At 43.5% G+C, this 8,787-nt stretch overlaps 1 long non-coding RNA gene across 1 annotated transcript; it reads right to left on the bottom strand.

Moving 5' to 3' along the window:
- Nucleotides 1–4,814: 4,814 nt before the first annotated feature.
- Nucleotides 4,815–7,988, bottom strand: LOC133273658 (uncharacterized). The gene is made up of 3 exons (XR_009744911.1): nucleotides 7,776–7,988; nucleotides 5,510–5,582; nucleotides 4,815–5,294 (listed from the first exon to the last, which is right to left on the bottom strand). It is a non-coding gene; the product is annotated as an uncharacterized LOC133273658 (long non-coding RNA).
- Between the last annotated feature and the right edge of the window lie 799 nt (nucleotides 7,989–8,787).

Here is an 8,787-nt window from a genome sequence, read left to right as displayed (position 1 = left end):
TGAATAGGGAAGGAGGGCAGGAACAAAACAGTCTCCAAAATCTTTGAGGAATAGTCTCTTCATTATTGAGAGTTCTTGAAACTGGCCACCTTAGGGACAGCAGATTGTTACTGGAAAGAAGCTGAGAGATCATGTAAGGAAACTGCATCTTCTTACAAAAACAGGTCAAGCTGTACACCAATAGTTCTGAAGCTGGAGCTTCATCTATAGGACTAAGAGCAGCAAAAAAGTGCTTTCAGTTTTCATCTTTAAGTGTACCTCAGCCCTCCCTTGCAGGGTGAAATTCATCTCCTCCCATCCTCACACACTCCAAATTCTGGCAGCTCCACAAAGACTCCAGGAGACTCAAGGGCAGGCACTCAGCAGGAAAATGCGCAGAAGTTCACCAGTTTGTAAAATGTAGCTTGATTTCCAGTCTTTAGCAGCTTGTTTTGTATCTCCCAAATACAGGGCATGGGCTGTTAGGTTTACAGTAATTTCAGTCATACTAGGAGAGGGAAAACTCTAACTTCAAACCCGGGCAGATGGAGCTTGTCTAGCCTTGTAAGGCCTTCCATCTAAGAGAAGGACACTCTAATCAAACCCGGGCAAATGGAGCTTGTCTAGCCTTGTAAGGCCTTCCATCTAAGAAAAGGACACTCTAACCAAACCTACGACCTGAGGACTTTGCTGTCACCGTCCTAGCTAGCTAGGCCCTGGCAGATAAACCTCAGGTGTAAAGGGTGGGGCAAGTTCTGCACAGGCTGTTCCTCACCTAAAAAATCCACTGCGCAGGCCTGAAGGGTTTACTCAGGCGAGGGACAAAACAGCAGGTGATAAGGTGCACTGGAAACTGCAGACCCAGCCCTGCATGCAGGCAGTTCAGGACACTGGTTGCTCGAGATTGACCCAGGAGATGACAGTCTTGTTTGGAAACATCCTGTATGATCAAGCAGCTTTTTTTCCAACCGGATTTGCCTATCCCACATTGCCCTTTTAGTCCTCATCACGCTTGTAGTAAGCATGGGTAAAGCCCTTCCCAAATCTTTGTTCATGAAGCCAAGCCATCATCATCATCATCAATTGCACACAGTGCTTCACTTCATTCATTACCCACAAGAGTAAAAACAGCACCCTCAAGTGACCTTTCCATGCTGCTGAAAAACTACAAAATGTTACCACTAGCAGGAAGTTTACGAACTTCCTGAAATCTTTCTACCTGTCAAGGTTGTGAACAAAAGTGTTGCAAAGCAGTAAAAGTGCTCCTGGATTTTAATGAACAGGAACTAAAGACGATAATTCAGTGCCAAAATTAATTGCTATGCTTAACTGCACAGTAGCATATGACAGGAAACAGGTACCTGGCTGAATGCAGAACTTCAGTATTTCCTAATCCCATTACAAAAATCTTAAATTCTGACTCCTGAGAACCAAAACATCAACAGAGAGGGCAGAAAACGAAAAGCAAGTGCACAGAGATAAACTCAGAGCTAACTCCATGTGCTCTAACAGAGTCCTACTTCCAAGGTCTATGAGACCTTAGCCTATTTGCAGTGAAATCCAAGGGTGTGTTAAGTCCATTTCTCCTTTCTTACATTCCCATTAAAACAAACCCAAACCAAACTCAAACCAGAACTAAGAGTTGGCACTGGATAAACCAGGAACCACTGTGAATGAAGTCTATCCAGATTTCAGAAAACACAGAATGAAGAGGCCTCCCAGCTCTCACATCCTGCTCTGCTTTCCTCTGTACACAGAGCTGAAAAGAAGAACCTTGAACTACACCATATTACAATGTCTGGTCATGGAATTGTCCTTTTCTCTCTGCAGATTTATGCATGTCCAAAAAAAAAGCTTGATTGGAGCCATAACGATCCAGTCTTTCCTAAATTAACAGCCCCAGCCAAAACAACGCCACTCCTCTACCACTAGTAGTCTCTCTGGAGACTCTCTGGAGACTGTCTCTCTGGAGACAGTCCAATGACAGAGCAAAGCTGGCAGCTGTAGGTCTTAGGCTCCTATTAACAGTGCCCCACACTTGGCACACACCTCCTTGCACCGAGGATACAGGGCGCCGCTAATAGCGTATGCACTCTTAAGGCAGGGAGCTGGGAGATAAAAAACGTTTTACTGCAAAAGAGAAAGCTCTTATAAGCACAATCTAAGTAACAGAGAACTGTATGCCTCAGTATGATTATGACCTCAACACCACAGAGTATTGTTACTGGAAACAAACAAAAGTCAGATTTATCAAGAACCAAACCAATAGGCTGCTTCTGTAATTCACACGCACACACTCCGCACCACCACCCTACTCCCCCCCCGCCCCAGTAGTGTTTTGCACTACTGTCCATGAACTCCATAGAATTCTCTGCCCTTTCGTACCCTCGCTGCAGCTGTCAATCTTCAACCCCATTTCATAGCTTGGGGGGAGGGGAAATTCTACACGCCCAGAGTTTGTCAGAATGGGCAGGACCCTGACAGTTCATCCCTAACAAATGCTGCTTTTCATAACAAGCATTTTGCATATTTACACTCTGATGATGTTCATCTGTATTATTTTGACACAATAAATAAAAAGGAGATGAAGAGTCAACTTTTTCCTGAAGAGTGCAGTTTTCTGACACATACACCTCTAACATGTAGATGTACTTAAATCAATAGGCTTGTCTCAGCTTTAGCTTGGCATGAGCTCCTTTCCCCTCATTTGAGTCAAAAAAACCAAAGAGACTAAGACAGTACAGGTTTGGACAAATGATTTTCACCTTCTAGTTGTGCTGCTGGAATCACACAAACTTGCTTTAAGGTTAGACAGCTGTCTCAGAACATTTCATCTCTTAGTTGTGTGCAGTGCTTGATTCATAACCCAGATCTTGTTTAAAGAGTCAGCTTTTGTCTGATTTCTATTTGTGTCACTTCAAATCCTACTGCTGCAATAGGAAGTAAAATAATTCTCTGGACTCCACCTCTAGAAGGCAGAGTCTTAAATGCCTGAAGCACACCTCCTCTGACCCTGAGACACATCCATTAATTCTGAGCGCCTCAGAGGGTTAGACAACATTTAAACCAGCCCAGCAGTAGTGGATGGTTACACACAGCAAGACCTGTCACCTCCGGGTGAAACCGAGTTTTGTGGAGGGAGAGGAAGACAAAGGGAAGGTATCCCTCAGCTGTGGCATGTCTGGAGGTTTGCAAAGGGACAGGGGAATTGGCTTCAGGTCCCACAATTTTGACACAGTCTCAGAATCCAAACCCAGACAGTCAGAGATGATGTTCATTTGCGATCCCAAGTATTATCAGTACCCCTAGCCATCAGAACTGCTTGTGGCAAGCTACCCCTGTGGTGCTCAGAGCCATAGACTTTCTTCAGGACAAAGTTTTTGTTACACACATTTCAGCAGCTATTTTTGATATGTTTCTCCATGAAGGACTACATAGGCAGGTTCCTCTGAAGTTGGTCTCAATACAGTTCAGCTCAGTTAAGTTAATGTAGCTTGTCCCAAGCACTGTGAGAAAGGAAAGCAATGTCAGCCCATGATGAGTTCTAGACTAAGAGCACCTATGTTTTTGTCCTGGGTTCAGCAGTAACAGTCATTTTTCTCCTTCTTAGTAGCTGGTGCAGTGCTGTGGCTTTGACTTTCAGCTGGGAACACTGATAACACCAATGTTTTTAGTTGTTGCTCAGTAATGTTTACTCTGACCAAGGACTGAGTCTCTGCCAGGGAGGAGGGGAAGCCGGGAGGAAGCAGAGACAGGACACCTGACCCAAACTGGCCAAAGTGGTATTTCATATCACAACATGTCATGCCCAGTATGTAAACTGGGGGGAGTTACGTGGAAGGGCTAGATCACTGCTCGGGTCGGGCTGGGTATCAGTTGGCAGGTGGTGAGCAGTTGTATTCCCTCCCCTTGTTATTTTCCTTATCATTATTATTATTGGTGGCAGCAGTAGTGGTTTTGTGTTATAGCTTAGTTACTGGACTGTTCTTATCTCAACCCATAGGAGTTACATTCTTCCAATTCTCCTCCCCATCCCTCTGGGAGCAGGGGGAAGAAGGGGAGGGAGTGAGCAAGTGGCTGAGTGGTTCTGAGTTGCCGGCTGGGCTTAAACCATGGCAGCACCCAAAACAATACATAACAGCAAATGTCAGTTCCACATATGCAAGGTGAGTTCCAGCAGCACCTGTTTAAAGCTGAATGGATGCCACTGCCAGGTAACAGCCAGCTCCTCGTGATCTTGACACAGAACACTTTTCAGACTGGAGTTGTACCTTTATGTGAACGCTTACAGTCTGCTAAGATGTGTGTAAGAAACAGAACTATTCACAAGGCCTGCTTGGAATGATCATCGAAGGACAATCTTCATCACGTAGGGCTTGAGCAACAGACTAAAAAGGGGAAAAGCAGGAATGCTAAATACATAGCAGAATTAACTACGTGGGTTTTGTTTTTCACCCACTCTGAGAAAATGCCCCAAACTGGACTCTGTAGCCTCCTCCCAAAACTTTACTGGTGGAGCTGCAAGACACATTCATGATGTGAGAATCCAACCTCTCAACGTGATTTGGGAAAAGACTATTTTTCACTTTTCTAGTGACGAAAAAGAAAAGACCTGTTCACTTTGGATCGGCAGGTAAGGCAGTAATGACTGGGTGATCATTCCTCGCCTCCCCCTTACTTTTCTCTGACAGAAGAGTGAGAATTTAAAACAACTAACATAGCTGAATTGCAAGGTGGTTTAGAGATGGGAGAAATAACACAGTACGTTTGAGCCCAAAATTAGTTCCATGAAAGACAGACTCTTTTCCTAGCTAAATTACTGAGGAGCTCTGCATAACTCAGGAGCCCTACATAACTCATGATACTTAAGAACCTGTTTGAGACACTCTGCTCTACTGCTGTGGAATACTTAAGTACTAAAGGATATTTGCCACAGTACCGCAACCACATGGATAGCTGCAGATACTGTTGAAGCAAACAGGAATCACTTCAGTAGTTAGCAATTTGATGTGCATACAAGACCTTCATCCAAGACAAAATCACTTTCAAAGCATACATATGGGACAACTCCTTATATGGTGAAATCAGAATAATTCAAAGCTTTGCTGTAGCTCAGTAAAATCATACGCATTACACGTTGCTTGAAGAAAAAAAATGTATTCCATCACCTCCTGATCCATACAGACCTTGCGTTGACTCTTAAAACCAGGTCTGCAGAACTGCTTCAAGTTATTCTACTGACTGGGTTTGTATCTGTAGGAAGCCTGAACATCAATGTAGGTCACAAACCTGTCTGGGCGTTTTGAGACACAAAGCTGCAAGAAAAGAAGACAAACTGGGGGTAGAGAAGGGTAAGGAAAGTCAGTGCAATCACAAAGCAAGTAAAAAGACCACTTGTGAAAGTGCTCTGGTTTATGGAATTGCCTTCATTATGGTTTACTGCAGCATTTGGAAAGGGACACAATGAACTTGCGATTCCCTAGCTGAGTACTTCTCAAATTCTTTGGTAAATACTTTGAAAGTGCCTTACCTGGCACAGTGAGCACTGCCTGTATCTCCATTGGCTCCACACAGCCTGGTGGATCTGCAGAGCTCCCAGTCTGCTGGGGAAAAAAAAAAAAAAACACACATCTTTTTTTTAACAGAAAAGAAAAAAACATCTGCCAGGTCCTCCTTTGCTCCCCTCAGCAGCCGTGTCCTGAGCAAGGAGGTGCAGTTGCTGCTGTCACAGTACACACATCATGTCCTTCCAGCACATTTGTAAGGAAAAATTGATTTGAAAAGGCCTAGTGCAGCTGAAATTGTTCAACCCTTCTATGGAGTCAAATTCTTCATTCAGAAGAACACATTAGCATTCTTCAGTCAAATACAGCTCCACGGTTTTGAGTAAATCACTCAGAAGTGACTTTACTACTGTCTACTGATGAATCTCCCCTGGTTTACAAAGCAGGAAGGGTGCACGTGCCACAAACAAAATTCTCAGCACTTGAGGTACACCCATTATAAACCAGATTTATGTGAGAAATCAGGCAAGGTCTGGGGTTTGATGGAAACATCCACTCACAAGTTAGGATTCATGTTATGGAGAAGCAGTTGTACTGTTGCCCCTGCAGGCTCTGCTGGGCTCTGGAACCATGCAGGTGTACAGCTGGTCTGACTCCTTAGTGCTCCTAAACACTCCCGTGTAGTCTGAAGTCCATCTATTCAGCAAGTTTCAGCCTTTTCCAGAAGGCTGTTCACTGTTTCCAGAGCTGTGTTAACCAAACATGCTTTGCAAAGCTCTGCTGTCCAAGTACCAGAGGACATCATGCACAAAGCTGTCCTTCATCTCAAGGGATTCCATCATATATGATTCACCTGAAGGACTTTTGCAAAGAGATCTTATACTAATCCTCAGAACAAGGTGGATGCAGCAAGAAGTCTTTTTACACAGGTACTACAATCCTGCGCACTACCCACAGGCCAAGGAACAAAGAAGTTTTGTCTTGCTGGGACAACAGACTAACAAGTATACACTTTAACCTCAGCTTCCCACCTATGAAACAGGCAACAAAACACACTGTCTATGGATCCAGTGAACTGTAATAACAGTTTGCAAATCCAGTGTCTTACTCAAGAACTGAAGCTCTTCCCACACCAGTTACTGCTTTTTTTCCCTCCTGCAGGACAGGAATGAAAGACCTTGTTTGCAGTTCAAAAGAGGAATTATCAAACAAACCTTTTCACAAGAGACCAGAGAATTAACCATCTGCAGGAACAAACAACCAAAACCATTTTCTGCTTTGGAGATGTTGTATGTTTGGAAATAAAATAACCACTCTGCTCCCCCAAACTCTCCTTCAACAAGTATTTCACCCTACTCCATTCACGACCACTGCGAACTTGCCCACAGCCCCAGTCAAATCCCACACAATGACCTCAGGATTTCTGAACAGGCTGCATTGTTCCAGTAACAGAGTCTAAAGACTGCAGGGTAACAGCATCAGTGTCTGCATGTGAACAGATGGGGATTCCTGGAGCAAACCTGCTGCTGACAGAGAAAGTTTCCATTCTGGCAGCAGCTGGTCAGTGTTAAGAGGGTTCTTGCTCTTCCTTGATGGAGATTTCCATCTCTTCAGCTGTGTGAAATAGTCCATACAGTCACACTAACTGATGAGCAAGAAACATCTATCAAGGGATCAGGAGTAAGGGCAAGCTGGAATGGAAAGCATTTTTAAATGATAGTCAAATAAAGACAATTAATATTTGGAATCAGTAAATTGGTGACCATGTAACAACCCTCATCCAAATTAATACCGGACCTCACTGAATATTTTCAAGATGGCCCAGACCAGACTCTGTCACCTGGAGTTTAGTTACACAGTTCAATTACTCTGGTAGCAAAGCTGGATCAGAGCAGCCCTTCACCTAAGTCCTCTGACCTACTGCATGCCATATGCTGTTGCCTTAGAAGATGGAATAGATGAGCATAACTGTGCAACTGTTCAACAAAGCAGGTCAGTGAAACTGTCTCATGCAAAAAAACACCAGGAGGATGATGTTAAATTGCTAAATCCAGCTAAACAGACTACTGTGTTTTTTTGTGACCTCTTATCCAAAACACTCAATCTTGTGCATTTCTGTTTATTTTTTCTGACCACCATAGGCTAGAGAGACTGTGTGCTACAGGTCATCTATAAACCAACCATGTTACATTTTGAAGGATATGAATTTTTAAATCAAACAAATGTACGTCTATTTCTTAAGCACCATGACTAAGAGGCAGAGAAAATATGTTATCCCGGTATTTCACTCACCTGTGTTGTAGGGCACTGTAGGTTTATTAACACTACAGGGCTGGCACATTTCAGAATGTTGAACAAAATGGTCTTGTTCTTATGGAGTGGACATAAGATAAATAATGTTATAATTATGAGTACTTATACATGATACCATTCAAAACCTGACAGCATATATTGATATTTAAATTCCGTTATTGTAATTGGTCATCTTGCAAACACAAAAAAAAAACAAAAACAAACCAAACCCAAACCCACCCCCCCAAAAAATACAAACCCTAAGCAGACCCTGGGTGCTTCATGCCAAGACATCTCTGAAACCAGAAGCATTTGGTCTAAAGAGCTATGCGAACAGAAGAATGCTAACTTTTGAGAAGGTGTTTTCACAGCACGGTTTTAAGCTGAAACAACCCAGGCACTGTTACAGGCATCTGTAGTCCTGCCTCTGAGAAGTGAGGTCTGTAAAATACCCTTGCAAAAACTCTGCAGTCCCTCTGCTCGCACTGAACACACTGCGTGCGCACTGCGGGCAAAATCACTATCTGCAAACGCTACACTGTGAAAGCTGTCTGCTTCTGGCTGGTCAGAAGGTGGCACCAAAATCAATCAAAAGCTTTTTACGGCTGAAACCCGAAAGCAGCTGGCCAGGAAACAGAATGATAGCAATAGCATCTGCTCCTAACCCTGACAAACCTCCTGTGATGTAAAGAAGGGACAGCCTGAGGAGTTTGCACCCCAGATCCTCACACTTGACAGCTTCTGGAATTTCACTGCACATTCAAATTCCCTTTAAAACTGGGATTAGCTCAACTGCCTGACATTGTACAAGATTAAACTGTTTTCCCCAAGGTCTATGTTGCAGTGCACTGGTAACAAAACACACATCCTGGCAAAACCAATTTCACTAACATTAGCTGTGATTTCTTCAAGTCAACAGAGTAAACTTTTGGACTGAAATGTCATCCCTCTTCAATAGCTTCTTGACAGTGCTCATAATCTGTGAGCTTCTCAAAGCCATTAATGAAATATT

Source organism: Pezoporus flaviventris, unplaced genomic scaffold, assembly GCF_033815535.1.
Source record: "Pezoporus flaviventris isolate CSIRO_AGI_PZ_B2104156 unplaced genomic scaffold, CSIRO_AGI_Pfla_v1 ptg000034l, whole genome shotgun sequence".
In the NCBI taxonomy this organism is placed as follows: domain Eukaryota; kingdom Metazoa; phylum Chordata; class Aves; order Psittaciformes; family Psittacidae; genus Pezoporus; species Pezoporus flaviventris.
The sequence above is the reverse complement of the archived record's forward strand: the minus strand, read 5'-3'. Positions and strand labels throughout refer to the sequence as shown.